General features: G+C 45.9%; 3 non-coding genes across 3 annotated transcripts; 2 read left to right on the top strand and 1 right to left on the bottom strand.

Annotated features, from left to right (window-relative positions):
- The first annotated feature begins 3,371 nt into the window (after positions 1–3,371).
- On the top strand, positions 3,372–3,445 carry TRNAT-UGU (transfer RNA threonine (anticodon UGU)). Its single transcript has one exon. It is a non-coding gene; the product is annotated as a tRNA-Thr (tRNA).
- Positions 3,446–5,228: 1,783 nt separating this feature from the next.
- On the bottom strand, positions 5,229–5,314 carry TRNAS-UGA (transfer RNA serine (anticodon UGA)). Its single transcript has one exon. It is a non-coding gene; the product is annotated as a tRNA-Ser (tRNA).
- Positions 5,315–14,632: 9,318 nt separating this feature from the next.
- TRNAS-GCU (transfer RNA serine (anticodon GCU)) lies at positions 14,633–14,714 on the top strand. Its single transcript has one exon. It is a non-coding gene; the product is annotated as a tRNA-Ser (tRNA).
- Positions 14,715–16,834: the final 2,120 nt, after the last annotated feature.

Below are 16,834 nucleotides of genomic sequence, written 5' to 3'. Positions count from 1 at the left end.
TCAAAATCATGAAATGAGTTGCAAATGCAATAAAAATACAATATTCAGAAGTTTAACACGTGAGGAGGGGCACCGCAGACGCTTCTTGCCTGGGGTGCCTTTTGATCTAGGGGAAGCCTGTCAGGGAGAACAGGAGTTAGTTTCACATACCTATTTTCAGGCTGTAATCTGTGGGCACCCTGCCCTGTGGGAGGGATCCCAGTAGCCCAGACTCAGGGCTGGAACAGGCCCCTGTTTTAGGGGGAGGCTGCATGGTTTAGAACAGGGGTGGGCAACCTGAGCCTGAGAAAGAGCCAGAATTTAGCAGTGTACATTGCCAAAGAGCCACAGTAATATGTCATAAGCCCTGCATCAACTCCACCCCCCCCAGCTCTCACCGCCTCCCACCCACCGACTGCCCTGCCGATCAGTGTCTCCTCCCTCCCCGCACCGCCCGATCAGCTGTTTCGTGGCATGCAGGAGGCTCTGGGCAGAGGGGAGAGGAGCGAGGGCACGGCAGGCTCAGGGGAGTGGGCTGGAAGGGTTGGAGTGGAGGCAGGGCCTGTGGAAGAGCCAGAGGTTGAGCAGTGAGCACCCCCGGCACATTGGAAAGTTGGCATCTGTAGCTCCACCCCGGAGTCAGCACCTATAGAAGGAGCCGCATATTAACTTCTGAAGAGCCGCACGTGGCTCTGGAGCCACAGGTTGCCCGCCCCTGGCTTACAGCAATCTGATGCCTCAAACAATCTGTCTCTCCCAAAGTGTTGGATCTGCATCCCCAGAAGGCTCCTGCACTGCCTCCCCCCTTTTCACAGTCTATAGAAAGGAGCAGCATCAAGGGTTAGTGATGAGCGACAAGGTACAACATGGGTGGCAGAGGCTTCAGGATCCCAGAGTGTTTGCTTGTCTGGGGCATTTTGAGTGAGATCTCAGGGACACATTGTAAGGCAGAATCCCAGGAATATATATGAAAGGAGCATAGGGCCATGAGGACGTAAGAACAGCCATACTGGGTCAGACCAAAGGTCCCTATAGCTCATAGTGGCCAATGTCAAGTGCTTCAGAAAGAATGAACAGAATACGTAATCATCAAGTGATCTATCCCTTGTCGCCCATTCACAGCTCCTGGCAAACAGAGGGTAGGAACACCATCCCTATCCATCTTGGCTAATTCCCATTGATAGCCCTATCCTCCATGAATATATCTGGTTCATTTTTTGAACGCTGTTATAGTCTTGGCCTTCACAATATCCTTTGGCAAGGAGTTCCACATGTAGACTGTGGGTTGTGTGAAAAATACTTCTTTTTGTTTGTTTTAAACATGCTGCCTATTAATTTCATTTGGTGGCCCCTAGTTCTTGTCTTAGGAGAGGGGGTCAATAACACTGTCTTATTTACTTACTCACACCAGTCATCATTTTATAGACCTCTAGAATATCCCCCCTTAGTCGTCTTTTTTCCAAGCTGAAAAGTCCCAGTCTTATTAATCTCTCCTCATATGGCAGATCCTCCATACCCCTAATAATTTTTGTTGCCCTTTTCTGAACTTTTTCCAATCCAATATGTCTTTGAGGTGGGGCAACCACCTCTGCATGCAGTATTCAAGATGTAGGTGTACCATGGATTTATATAGAGGCAATATGATCTTTTCTGTCTTACTATCTATCCCTTTCTTAATGATTCCCAAGATTCTCTTTGCTTTTTTGACGGCCGCTGCACATTGAGTGGATGTTTTCAGAGAACTATCCACCGTGACTCCAAGATCCCTCTCTTGAGTGGCAACAGCTATTTTAGACCTCATCATTTTATATGTATAGTTGGGATTATGGTTTCCAATGTGCATGACTTTGCATTTATCAACATTGAGTTTCCTCTGCCATTTTGTTGCCCTTTCACCCAGTTTTGTGAGGTTTTTCTGTAACTCTTTGCAGTCTGCTTTGGACTTAACTCTCCTGAGTAATTTTGGATCATCTGCAAATTTTGCCACCTCACTGTTTACCCCTTTTTCCAGATCATTTATGAATATGTTGAAGAGTACTGATCCCAGTACCGACACCCTGGGGGTCACCACTATTTACCTCTCTCCATTTTGAAAACTGACCATTTATTCCTACCTTTTAACCAGTTATTGATCCACGAGAGGACCTCCCCTTTTATCCCATGACAGCGTAATAGAGCAGAATAGGGTTTCCTTGGAAGGGGGAGTAAACTGAAAACATATCAGGAGGTTGTACACATTTATTGTCCTGGTGAAAAAGTGTGTCTGATACTCAGCCTTTGCTGCTCCTGCCGGCTGTGACTGCTGAGGACATTTTCCTTCTCTCCTCCTGGGTCTCTCTTCTGCCAGATTCTTGGCCAGTGCGGCCGCCCTGCAGGCGATGGCAGAGCAGTTTGGTAATAGGCTGCCGGACTCACCACATAAGAGCGCAGCTGCTACAGCAGCTTGACTGATCATGGGCCAGGTCCTGCAGCCCTGGCAGCCCAGGATAACCTCCCACTGATGGCAACGGGAATTTAGCCTTTGTAACTAGCTGCTTGTACCTGAGGTCTCAGCTATGAAGTAAGGTGGTGGCACACACAGCTTCATCCAAAGAAGTGAAGGATGTAAGCGAAAGAAGAAAGTTGGCCACCTGGGGAGCTGCTGCAGTCCCATAAGCACAGCTGGAAGGGAGAAGAGGAAAAACTCCCTGAAGTGCTCAAAGCAGCACTGAGAAAAGGAAGTTTGTCAGTGAGATCAGTAGCAATAAATATGAAATGAAGGAGTGCTTTCCCTTCTGTGATGCCATGTTTGAATTATGTTACTTTACGATGAGATAAAACTTGAAATTTTCCTGCTCTAATTTCAGGATGGGTCTGTAACCATAATCGTTCTCTGTGGGAAGTGGCCTCTAGATAGTGATCTTTGGGAAGAGCTGGCTGAAGAGCCTTCCTACGAACCACGAGATCATGGCTTGGCCTGCCAGTTCTTCCTTGCTGAACCTGGCTTGTCTGCTAGGCTCGTCTTTTTGTATCTCTTCTCATAAAAAGAAAAGACCTCACAGCACAATCCTTGTAAGTGCTCGTTCAGGACGGAGAGAGCTTCCTTGTGGCGAAGTCTTGGAAAGGGGCAAATGCTAAGTCTGGAGCTGATGGAAAGTTACCATACTCAGAGTTGAGTTGAAGTTGCTGTGACTGAAACCCAGAGCACTAACCACTCTAGGATCACAGCAGCTTGTGGGAGAAGCGCATGTTAGAAGCCCTCTGTCAACTCAGCTGTGGCTTTCCATGCACAGAGAGCCAGCCCGCTCAAGGTCTGCAAGTTTTATGGGAAATGGGGAACGTCTGTACTTTGGCATAGGAAGGTGTTGTCTTGGACCATAAAGGGGAACAGTTGCAAATAGATAGTCAAGGAAGGCACCATGGCTTAGTAGGTTAAAGCACCTGTCTTGTAAACAGGAGATCCTGGGTTCAACTCCCAGTAGTGCCTTGTTGTACAGCTTTTGTCTCCTCTGCTCATGTTTTCCTCTGTCTTAGGAAACAGAAGAGACCTCCCTTGGCAATGTAAGTAATTGCTTCCTAAGGAAAAGGCTTCTTTGCAGACGAGCATTGGAGAGAATCAAATCACCAGCCTGGAGTTGATGAAAAGGCTATTGGTGTTGGGAAGGAGGTTGCTTTGACTGCAATTGCTATGACACCAGAGCTTGTGTCCCATGCCCATGCAATTCACTAGAAATGTCTATGCACAGAGACCCTTCTAGAGGGTTCCCTGTAGGGCTTGCAGGAAATGGAGAATTACTGTCCTTTCACCTTTCATTTTATTGTTGATGAAAGATGGAGCAGTTACGGGAGAAGTCCCAGAGAGTGGCACCGTAGCAGAGCTTGCCAATAAACCTGCTGGATAAAGAGCAAATTCAGGATCCAGCATCCAGTGCTGCCTTGCTGAACGCCACTTGTCACCTTTTGGTCAATGTTTTTTGTTAATGGAGAAACCTGCCTTTGACTAGCCATACCCATGCTTGCAAAAGGAACAGGTCTTTTTGCTGACAAGTGTTGAAAGGAGGCATCGGATGAACATGGAAACAAGGTACAGGTTGCTGTAACTCATCTTGCAGGCACGGCTGTTGAATCTGGGCTGCCTCTTACAATACTGTGCTAGTGACAAGTAGCAAAACCCCTCCAGGTGCTGTGATCACTTGGCCAACAACATGCCGTGACACACTATGGACACACTATGGTCCATGTTAAAGAGCTTTCCCTCAACCCTCCCGCTTCCCTGGTTCTTGTCAGGCAAGCAGCAAAAGGCCAGAAGTCCAAAGCACAGACAATGCAATGTTTATTGGGGTTAGTTTCCAAGCAATCATATTTCGGAGCCCTTCACACCAGTTGGGCTTATCTCTATACACCAATAGAGTCTGTTCTCCAGTGTTCCCTTCCAATCTGTCATGCCACAGAGCATTTACCCCGTATCCCCCTTCCCAGCTCTGACGCCGCAGAGCCTTGCCTGTGTCCCTGTTTCCCATCCCCCCCTTAGCAAGCATGATTCCAGTTTCCCCTCCACTTCCTGTTTGACCCCAGTTTATATAATTATATTCTCAGCTATACCTTAACCAATCGTTTTACTGAAATTTAACTAACCAATCCTAACATATTGTAACATAATTCTCTAACCAATTATATCCCACTACCTTAATTAACTTACATCTAGCAAAATTAATTATACAGCAGACAGAAACAATTAGCGAACCAGACAGATTAACAATAGAAAACTGGGGGGCATAAAGATAAAACATACAGAAATGAGGGTTTCACAACCACAACCATTGATAAGTGATTTCTTGCCAGACAGGATGCTGGCAAACTAAGTTTTCTTTAACCATCTTAAGATCCGTTTCTTTATCTAGTGGTGATGGGCACTGTCTGGACAGGATCTTCTTCCTGACCCTCAATACCACCTTATTTAAGTGTGTCTGGTTTGGGATGTGACAATGTGACCGTACGCCTCCCAGCTTATAGCTGCCCCTGCTGCTTGGCCAAAGGGCTTAGCCTAAGAACAAGGCCTCCAACTATCCTAGTGAGAGCAGGCCCATACACAGGTGGACTGTGATTTTGATTCTTCGTTTTTATACCCCTGTAACTAGCTAAGTGATAAAAATACACCTAAGTGCTATAGCAGTCTCACATGTAGATAGAGCGAGGCCAGAGCTGGCTCCGGTTCGCACTGTGGATGCTCACACACAAAAACAACAGCAATGACAACACGCTAACATTTCTGTAGTTGACAGGATTTGAACCTGCGTGGGGGGGACCCCCACAAGGGATTTCAAATCCATCACCTTAATCACTCGGCCACAACTACTTGATGGACAGCTGCTTAGCTACACTATGATTCTGTTCTCACAGAATTGTCCCTTCAAATTGCTTGCTCAGACCAGCTTCCCCAGCACAAGTGTGTCCATGGCGGAACAGCGAGAATTTCTGCCCATTTCTCTTCCGGCTGGAGCATGATCGGAGTATGTTTGTGGTTAATGACTTTGCAATAGATTGTTGTTCATTCCCCACTTCGACAAGTCAGACAGTCCCTTTCCTATTCAAATCTCCAGCACATCGCTTCAAGAGCAGGGGTCAGGATTTCTCTGGGGCACTGTCAGGGATGCAGGTAGCTACATCCCCTCTGTCTGACTATTGCCACTGCAGGAGACAAGGTTTCAATGGAATTGAATGCCCTGGCTCAGACAAGAGACACAGGGAGGTTTTACTGTTCATGGATCTGTGCAAAGGAAATTGTGTCTCTGTGTAAAATTGAGGAGGGAAATGAAACATTCACGTGGCGGCCCAATGCCCTAACGAATGTGGGTGAAGGACTCGGGCTGAGAAATGATATAACGGGTTTGTATCAATTTCTTGCCCTGATTAAAAACTATGGCTAAAAGGCATCCATTGTTGTTAGTACTTGTACCTGTGTAGGGACACCCGGGTGGATGTCAAGTCCATTGCCTTAACCAGGGGTAGTCGATTATTTTATCAAGGTCCAAATTTCTTGGCCAAGGTATAGTCATGGTCTAGATTCCAGAGAAAATAATACACTGATGATAATAAGTATAGAAAAAATTTTACAGTCACTATGGGCATAACTGTGATGATTGTAAAAAGAAAAGGAGTACCTGTGGCACCTTAGAGACTAACCAATTTATTTGAACATAAGCTTTCGTGATCTACAGCTCACTTCATCGGATGCATACTGTGGAAAGTTTAGAAGATCTTATATACACACAAAGCATAAAAAAATACCTCCTGCCACCCCACTCTCCTGCTGGTAATAGCTTATCTAAAGTGATCACTCTCCTTACAATGTGTATGATAATCAAGTTGGGCCATTTCCAGCAAAAATCCAGGTTTTCTCACCCCCCCGCAACACAGACAAACTCACTCTCCTGATGGTAATAGCTTATCCAAAGTGACCACTCTCCTTACATTGTGTATGATAATCAAGGTGGGCCATTTCCAGCACAAATCCAGGGTTTAACAAGAATGTCTGGAGGGGGGCAGGGGTAGGAAAAATCAAGGGGAAATAGGTTACCTTGCATAATGACTAAACCACTACCAGTCTCTAGTCAAGCCAAAATTAATTGTATCCAATTTGCAAATGAATTCCAATTCAGCAGTTTCTCGCTGGAGTCTGGATTTGAAGGTTTTTTGTTGTAAAATAGCGACTTTCATGTCTGTAATCGCGTGACCAGAGAGATTGAAGTGTTCTCCGACTGGTTTATGAATGTTATAATTCTTGACATCTGATTTTTGTCCATTTACTCTTTTATGTAGAGACTGTTCAGTTTGACCAATGTACATGGCAGAGGGGCATTGCTAATGGCATATGGCATTATCACATTGGTGGATGTGCAGATGAAGGAGTCTCTGATAGTGTGGGTGATGTTCTTAGGCCCTGTGATGGTGTCCCCTGAATAGATATGTGGGCACAGTTGGCAACGGGCTTTGTTGCAAGGATAAGTTCCTGGGTTAGTGGTTCCGTTGTGTGGTATGTGGTGGCTGGTGAGTATTTGCTTCAGGTTGGGGGGCTGTCTGTAGGCAAGGACTGGCCTGTCTCCCAAGATTTGTGAGAGTGTTGGGTCATCCTTCAGGATAGGTTGTAGATCCTTAATAATGCGTTGGAGGGGTTTTAATTGGGGGCTGAAGGTGACGGCTAGTGGCGTTCTGTTATTTTCTTTGTTAGGCCTGTCCTGTAGTAGGTGACTTCCGGGAACTCTTCTGGCTCTATCAATCTGTTTCTTCACTTCCGCAGGTGGGTATTGTAGTTGTAAGAACGCTTGATAGAGATCTTGTAGGTGTCTGTCTCTGTCTGAGGGGTTGGAGCAAATGCGGTTGTATCGCAGAGCTTGGCTGTAGACGATGGATCGTGTGGTGTGGTCAGGGTGAAAGCTGGAGGCATGTAGGAAGGAATAGCGGTCAGTAGGTTTCCGGTATAGGGTGGTGTTTATATGACCATCGTTTATTAGCACTGTAGTGTCCAGGAAGTGGATCTCTTTTGTGGACTGGACCAGGCTGAGGTTGATGGTGGGATGGAAATTGTTGAAATCATGGTGGAATTCCTCAAGGGCTTCTTTTCCACGGGTCCAGATGATGAAGATGTCATCAATATAGCGCAAGTAGAGTAGGGGCGTTAGGGGACGAGAGCTGAGGAAGCGTTGTTCTAAATCAGCCATAAAAACGTTGGCATACTGTGGGGCCATGCGGGTACCCATCGCAGTGCCGCTGATTTGAAGGTATACATTGTCCCCAAATGTAAAATAGTTATGGGTAAGGACAAAGTCACAAAGTTCAGCTGTTACTCTGAAACCTGTGATAATTGTGTCGTGTTTCACTCTATATCTTGTGCCACCACCTTTCCCTTTAGCCTTGTCGTTTACCAAGGGTAAAAACTAAACATCTCTTCAGACACAAGGGAGTGTTTGTGTTCATTCCTGCGAGCTACACAAGGGTTTGATGTTGCTGCTTTCAATCCTCCGGCTCTTCCGGGACAAGAAACAATTCAGGCTGTCCCTGAACTGAAGGAGGGAGATCATTTTTTGACAGGGAGAGGGATGTCTCCTCTTAAAGGTGTTTGTCTGGCTGGCAGCCCTGGTTCCCAGGTCTCTCCTGAGGGAAGAAAGTTTTGATGTAAAATACTAAAACTTTTAAGGTAGAGGAGGGAAAGGTGATGGCCACATGATGGGGCCAGTCTGAACCACAACATGGTTCTTTCACGTGGGATGACTCTGAACACTGACTGATCTCCACGCCCTTGGATTTGAAGAGATGTTTAGTTTTGCACTTGGTAGACTACAAAGCTGAAGCAATTTTATGAATGGTGACCCGATGAGTGAAGGGTTATTTAATGTTGTAAAAATTGGTAAAAACACTTAGCTTAAACTTGAGCTGCCTGTTATTAAAGGCTGGTTTCCCCATGTCAGTTCCATCAGCTCTTCTAGTATTGCCCTGGGTTGTCTCATGCCTCGGTGGGAAGTAAAGGGAATCGTCCCGTGCTACCCTTGGCTCCAGGCTGATTTATCCGGGAAGGGGACGTGGAATTGATTTGTTTGCTGTTGAGAAGGTGTTAGGGGGCTTATTCCTTCACCCACTTACTTCCCTGGTCCTTATCGCATGAACAGAGAGCAACAATACCCGAAGTCCAAAGGTGCAAACAATTCGATGTTTATTGGGGTGAACTTCCAGCAAGCATGATTCCAGTTTCCTTCCTTAGTATCCTCCTTCCCAGCTCTGACACCACAGAGCCTTACACCTGTGTCCCTGTTCCCATTCCTACCCTTAGCCAAACATGATTCCAACTTCCTTACTCCCATTCCCTGTTCCCATTTCCCCCTTTAGCAAAACATGATTCCAATTTTCTTACCCCCATTCCCTGTTCCCATCTCACACACCCACATGCCCACCCACACCCACACCCAGTCACTTCCTCATTGACTACAGATTTTATAGTAAAACTTGAGTTCTGCTTAGCTATACCTTAACCAATCATTTTAACCAGTTATATCCCACCACCTCAATTAGTTTACACCCAGCAAAATTAATTATACAGCAGACAGGAACAATCACAGAATCAGACAGAGATTATACAGAAAAACAACAGCAAAGTGGGAACTATAATGACAAAACAATACAGAAGTGAGGATTTCACATCCCAGCTATTGATAAGTGAGTTCTTGCCAGACAGGATGCTATCAAACTAAGTTTCCTTTTACATTTTCTAGGCACTTCCCTTTCTCTGGAGGTGATAGGAATACAATCCTGTCCTGATAGTGCCTAACAGCCCAATAGCACCTTATTTCAATGTGACTAGTTTGGAATGCGAGGATGTGACCGTTCGCTTCCCAGCTTATGGCTGCCTCTGCTGCTTAGCCAAAGGCCTGAGCCTAAGCACAGGGCCACAAACTGTCACAGTAAGAGAAGGCCCTTACACCAGCAGACAGTGATTTTGATTCTTTCTTTTATACCTCTATCACTAGCCAAGTGATAAGAATACACCTAAATTCTTAGAGTATAGGCCTTTACAGGCAGGCCTGAATATCTATATCCTAACACTCCACCCCTTTTTTTTTCTTTTTCTTTTGGGATCCTCCTGCCCAGGTATCCCTGGAAAAGCATAGGACATATGGCCACACATTTCCTGATAGGGCCAGGCATCAAGGTGGAAGGTGTCGATATTCCATTTGTTCCATTTGTCCATTTGTGTAGTATTGTGCCCTGCACCTTCTCTCATACGGGCATACCACACCTATTCCAATTAGTGTTCCAGACTTCCCATTAGAGTGGGCCTGAGAAGGTTGGGTCCGGGTTGTCTAGTACACTGCAGGGTTTGGAGGGCTTATTACATTCCTAATAGGTTATCTCCCTATGCAACGTAACACAAGTACAGTTAACAATACAAAATCCACAGCAACACCGAGTCCTGACCACTGCAGTATGGTCCAACATCCAAGACACCCCCAGAACACTTCCTCTCCTCCTTCGACGGGGTCACGATCTTGTGTCCAGTTGCTGGCAGTTGCAACAAGCTGCTCCTTCAAGTTTTGTATGCTTTTGTCCATATCACAAGTCCATTGAATGTTCACAGAGAAATGGGATATTGTCCAAACCAGCTTGACCACTTGGTATGGAATCAGGCAGTAAGCCCTGGCTTATTCACAGCAATAAGATTCACAGATCCATTTGTGCACCAAAGTCCATATAGCAGCATGTAGATGGGTGTAGTTTGGTTATGGGCTGGTGTAATTGTGCCCCCAGTAATATGTACATTCCCAGCAAAACACCTTATACACAGTACATCCAATTGTCCACCCCTTGCATAGGCCATTGATCCCGCTCCTCTATAGTCATAGGAGAGGGGCACATCCAAACATCTTCTATTAATTTACACTATTTTACACGCACCCCCATTGATTTCCAGTGAGCTCCTCCCCTTCTCATTATTTCCATAGGGCTTGTCGGGGCCACCTTAGTTGCCATTCCATTTCCAGGTACCACCATGCTATTACACAGGTGCTGGCCTCCTAGTTGAGAATTTGCATTCCCATACACATCTTCCCCCCCAAGGCCAGCCTTTGGAAGCCATCCCCCACCCACTCATGAGGTTTTCTGTTCATTAAAACACAACAATGCTAGCAACAAGACAAACACCACAGACAAACAACACAAAACATAGATCCATGGTATTCTGGGTTATTTTTCCCGCTGGCACCAGCTTGCTTGTAGAGTGTCTGAAAAACAAAAGAAACAATTTCCTTCCCCATGGTGGGGACAGATTATTGCTTAATAATAATACCACTTTCTTTTACAAATGTCCTTGCTACTTGCAGGAAAAACAGAAGAATTACCTCCAGACTGTCCTTATTTTGTTCTATAGTCAGGCTAGTGAATTACCCCACTCACTGGTCATTTATGAAATTCATGAGGTGGTGTACCTCAGTTTCCCCTCTCGTACAACAGACCAAGTTTGCAATAGTTTCTCTGCTGTACCAAGCTTTAAGTTTATTCTCCGGTAATAGCTGAGACACAGCTTCAGATTTTAGTACTGTACACACACACACACCCCGTAAGGTTAACCTGTCCCCCTTATTTTCAGGCTTGACTTGTTTTTTTCACCTCCCTTTCCTGAAGGGCCATAATCTGAGTCTTCTAGTAGCTTGTTTGCTGACCAGATGTATTCAGTTATTTGCAGCTCCTTTGTGCCCATCAGCTAGGTAATTTGCATTTACACAGAGGATTACTAGCTTGCTTCTGGATCCAAAGCTGTTAGCAGCTCAGACACTGTCTTAAAAGGGAAGCATTTTACTTCCACCAGAGTTCTGATTACTTTCCACTTTCATCTCCTGCTCCAAAACACAGCGATCTGAAAAAGAAAGCACAACCTATTGTGGCTCCTTTTGGAGCCCTATTAGGATTTTAATGAAGTACCATGTTTTATTTGCATTTCTTTTACTCCTTTTCCAATATACACTGCACATGTCCTGGGAAAATGCAAATTCCTTCCATATAGTTTAACCTCCATAACATCATATTAGCCAAATTAATTTTACACAAGTTATAACTGCCTCCCCCATGCCTACAGAGTTTTCATGCACACCCACCAAAGCAACAATCTAATCCCCCAGAGCCGTCCCAAGGCTCAGTGTTCCCATCATTCCTCCCCTTTTCCTTTTCTTTTACCTGTGCGCACACTCACAAAATTCTGTTTTGCCTAACATCCCTTGCACTGTGATTACTCTTTTTTACACAACTGTACCCCAATTACAGTTCCATCTTGTACAACTAGACACAACCAGGGGCAGCCAAGTTAAGTTCCAAAAGAAACCACTTCCATCCTTTAGTGATTTTGATTACATTACCCAATAGTCAAATAATTTTGCTCAGATTCTCTCTCTCTGCCTGCTGCCTGCAGCAGTCCCTTATAGACCATTTCTGTGGGAAAAGGGCCCATTTTCCCTCAGAATAGCTATAAAGGCTTCTGGGGACAGAAGCGTAGTGGTGGTAGTAGCCACTCTACCTGACCCCCTTGGAAAATTTAATGACCAAGCTTCCATCCAATGTGACTGCACAGAGTTGCACATACAGTTACATTTATATAACTGGGTTTTATCATTAAACAAAAACTTCCTTCTTGACATCTCACATAAGTATCCAAAGTACTCTCCATTAAAACTTCAGAAAAACAAAAGAGTGTGGAAAGGCAGGTTGCACTTTGAAACTTTTATTTTTTTTTCCTCCACTCCCCCAGGACCAAGTCTCAGATCCAGTCTCTAAAGGTGGTCTGTTAACTCTGCTTTTGACCTTAAACCCTTTTGTGCCAAATCATCTTTCACTACCCCTAACTAATTTACAACCCTTCAGCAGCCCTTGCTGAAGCAGCACCAAACTTGAAAGATTTCTGGCAGCTTCCCATAATGCTGCCCTTACTTCAAACCTCTCAAGCAGACTGAAGTGCCTCTTTTCCCTGGGAGGCATTCAGTCCCCATGGGCAGGGAACTTCTTCCCCTAGCCATATACCAAGGAGGGTGGGCTCCTCAGCCACCCCCCATACCTCTGGGTCCCCTAACACTTCCTCCATTTCCTTTTTAATCTTATCCCAGGTTGACCCCTGTACCTGGTATGGGCCCTGGTCCTCCCTTATCCATTTATCCAAAAAATCCTTTACCCTGGCTTGCCAGAACCCGCAACTACCATCACGAGAGTTCGCGATACCCCCTCCAAGCAGCTGCGCGGACTGTTGGGGAGGGGGACTTACAGGCTGCCACTCACCTATCCAATGCGATGCATCCGAGTCACCGGCACCAAGATGTTAGAGGGCTTATTCCTTCACCCACTTACTTCCCTGGTCCTTCTCGCATGAACAGAGAGCAACAATACCCGAAGTCCAAAGGTGCAAACAATTCGATGTTTATTGGGGTGAACTTCCAGCAAGCATGATTCCAGTTTCCTTCCTTAGTATCCTCCTTCCCAGCTCTGACACCACAGAGCCTTACACCTGTGTCCCTGTTCCCATTCCTACCCTTAGCCAAACATGATTCCAACTTCCTTACTCCCATTCCCTGTTCCCATTTCCCCCTTTAGCAAAACATGATTCCAATTTTCTTACCCCCATTCCCTGTTCCCATCTCACACACCCACATGCCCACCCACACCCACACCCAGTCACTTCCTCATTGACTACAGATTATATAGTAAAACTTGAGTTCTGCTTAGCTATACCTTAACCAATCATTTTAACCAATTATATCCCACCACCTCAATTAGTTTACACCCAGCAAAATTATACAGAGATTATACAGACAAACAACAGCAAAGTGGGAACTATAATGACAAAACAATACAGAAGTGAGGATTTCACATCCCAGCTATTGATAAGTGAGTTCTTGCCAGACAGGATGCTATCAAACTAAGTTTCCTTTTACATTTTCTAGGCACTTCCCTTTCTCTGGAGGTGATAGGAATACAATCCTGTCCTGATAGTGCCTAACAGCCCAATAGCACCTTATTTCAATGTGACTTGTTTGGAATGTGAGGATGTGACCGTTCGCTTCCCAGCTTATGGCTGCCTCTGCTGCTTAGCCAAAGGCCTTAGCCTAAGCACAGGGCCTCAGACTGTCACAGTAGGAGAAGGCCCTTACACTGGCAGACAGTGGTTTTGATTCTTTCTTTTATACCTCTATCACTAGCCAAGTGATAAGAATACACCTAAATTCTTAGAGTATAGGCCTTTACAGGCAGGCCTGAATATCTATATCCTAACTGAAGGGAGCCAGGCCAGTTCTCAGGGAACGAGAACTCCCAGCATCTTTAGCAAAGCTTTCGACACGGTTTCCCACAGTATTCTTGTCAGCAAGTTAAAGAAGTATGGGCTGGATGAATGCACTATAAGGTGGGTAGAAAGTTGGCTAGATTGTCGGGCTCAACGGGTAGTGATCAATGGCTCCATGTCTAGTTGGCAGCCGGTATCAAGTGGAGATGATTTAATTGGGGATTGGTCCTGCTTTGACCAGGGGGTTGGACTAGATGACCTCCTGAGGTCCCTTCCAACCCTGATATTCTATTCCCCAACCCCACCCTCAGCTTGGGCCCCTGGCTTCTGGCCCAGCCTCGTCGCCCTTACCCCCGTCCGCACCCCACTTCTCAGGAAACAAGAGCCCCACTCCCAGCCCTGGTTCTCGACTGCAGCTTCCGAGGGGCCGCAGACACGGATAAGAGGGCACAAGTTTGGGGACCACTGGTTTAGGTGAAGTCCTCAATCACTTCTATGCAGTCCAATAAAAAGTATTCCTCACCCACCTAGCCCCTCCATCAGGATGGACGAGGTATGTTCTGCTGCTCTTCACTCATACAGGAAGGATAATAACATTTCATTTCACTGAATGCTAAAGTGATTTGTAACCTGACACCAGCCAAAACGGGTCATTCTGGCAAAGCGGCTCCATCACGCTGTGTACCTAAGCAGAGTAGGCGTGTCTATGCAAACGGTCTGTTCCTGAAGTTTTTCCCCCCAGCTCCTCACTAGATGTGAGAGGGGAGCACATTCAGACCCTGCTTACGCTTAGTATTTAAAAACTCCTTATTGGCCCTATCTCTGCTGGCCTTAGATTTCTCCTCCTGTCCTTTTCCTGACAGCTCAGATGAGGTGGCCGAGTGGTTAAGGTGATGGACTGCTAATCCATTGTGCTCTGCACGCATGGGTTCGAATCCCATCCTCATCGAAGGCGTTCAGTCTTCTCTCTTCCTTTACAAACAACCATATCCCCCCTTTGGTACAATGACAGACCAAACCATGGTGCTTCCTGCAAACAAAAACCTTCTCAGGTACTCAGATCCCCCGCTTCAAATGAAATGTGGTGCTGAAAGAATTGTGTAGCTCTCTATATCTTATCTCAAAAGGTAATATCCTCATAATTTCCCCCAAACACCCTGGGACCGCCCCAAATTATTAAAATGCCCCCATCCACAGCAAGACCACGACAGTGACCCACAGCTAGAGTGTCCAGGCCAAGCTGTTCTGAAGGAGGCAACTCAAACATTTTCTCTCTGCTTCCCTTGGCAAGGTCTGACTGGGAAAACAAAATCCCCCAAATTGAAAATTTTCTTCTGAAAAACCAGATTTGAATGAACTATTATTATTATTATTCTCTTCTGATCTCTGAATTATTTCAGTTCAGTCTTTGTCCTCCTCATGTGTTTCCAGGTGTTGAGTTGTGGGGGAACGAGGCCAAGTCATGATGTCTCTTCCCCTCTTTCATAGTTTCTTCCAACTTTCTAGAAAGCTCCTTTGCTAGGATGTGAGTCAAGCAGTGTCCATTGTCTCTGTGCTATCTTGGAGAAGTCTGCATTATACACGGTTCCTGGGATAGACCTTGCGCGTGTGGATACCTTTAATGGGCCAGCAGCGAGCCTAGCTTTACATTGACAATGTAGAACGTGAGACTCATAATTGGTGGTTTTGAGTCGTAAGTGCCCTACCTACTCTGGTTGTGTGCTCTGAGAGTCATCTCCTTGCTTTCCATTTAAGGTCAGGGTGGGATATTATAACCAAGTGTTCTGGCAAAACTTTTCCCCTGGCCTGCTCAGTGAACCCTTTGCTGAGAAACTTTCCATGTATTTGACTGCATGTCGGTTTTCTATATTGTCGGATGAGGCCCAAGGTGCTGGACGGGAAATGTCCATGGAAAACGCAGATATTCCTGTTCTCCGAAAAAAAGGTAGGTATTAGTTAGACACCATTGCTTCTAGTATTCCTGTGGAATCCAAGGCTAGCTGAAGAATTTCTGTCTATACTAGAAAGAATCATTCCATTGTAAATAGAAATGAAATGAGATCTGCAGCTCGAGTCAGTGCCCTTTAAAAATATTTGCTAAGAAAAAAGCCATTCTCTCCCTTGTTGATAAGGACAAGGAGCCCTCTTTTGCTCCCAATTTCAAATGCGGAGTGAATGGAGATTTTTGTTTAAAAACTTTCATTGCCCTGTGGGAATGGAACCCACGACTCAGCTGTTAAAACACCAGAGCCCACCACTTAAAGGACCAGGTAGCACCATTTCTTTCTGACAACTAGCTTTGGCTTTCTCAGGCTCCTACTTCACCATCTCAGACGCTGCTCCAGTCTCCATTGCCCTGAAGGGACAAGAAGAGAGAGTGAAGGATCCCCTGTGCTCAGTGTCACAAACCGAGCCCAAAAAATGGATGACATGGTGTCACAATCTCAAATTATGCCTCCATCAGCATCACAGGAGCAAAACAAAGAAATCACAAGAGGAGCAATTTTCCTCTGCTTGCCTTTACCCCAGTGCAGTCCTCTCCGCTTCTTCTTCTGCTGCTTATAATCTGGAGGCTCTGTCAGGGGAAAAAATCATTGAGCTGACAGTATTTCTGGGATAGAAACCCAGAGAGGGGAGTTGATGCCACCTGATGGGAGGCTGATTCATTTTCACAGGTCTCATGGCTTTAGCTGCCCCCTAGTGTAGCTCTCATTTTGTCAGTGCGCGCTCTCAGGAAGCTGACAAAGTGCTGAACCCTCCTTCTTTTGGGCCACTGGGAGCGTGGGGATTGCACACCAGCTGCAAGCCCTTCTGTCCTCTCCTTGTCCTGCTCGGCTACCCCAGACTCTTTCCCACAAATGGTTTCATCAGATGCTGGAGGGGTCTAAGGACCTACCTACCTCGTAAGGCAAACTGTGATTCCCTTCTCTGACACTCCTGGGGCCACAGTCTATGAGAAGCTTCTCCGCAGGAGGTCTGATGTCCTGCAAAAATGTGTGCATGGCTTGGGGGGGACCCTACTTGTCTACCCCCTCTCTGGGAGCTGAGAAGCTTTTTCTGACTCTCCCC

Source organism: Lepidochelys kempii, chromosome 28, assembly GCF_965140265.1.
Source record: "Lepidochelys kempii isolate rLepKem1 chromosome 28, rLepKem1.hap2, whole genome shotgun sequence".
NCBI lineage: Eukaryota > Metazoa > Chordata > Testudines > Cheloniidae > Lepidochelys > Lepidochelys kempii.
Note: the sequence above shows the minus strand (reverse complement) of the source record. Positions and strands in the feature narration are given on the sequence as shown.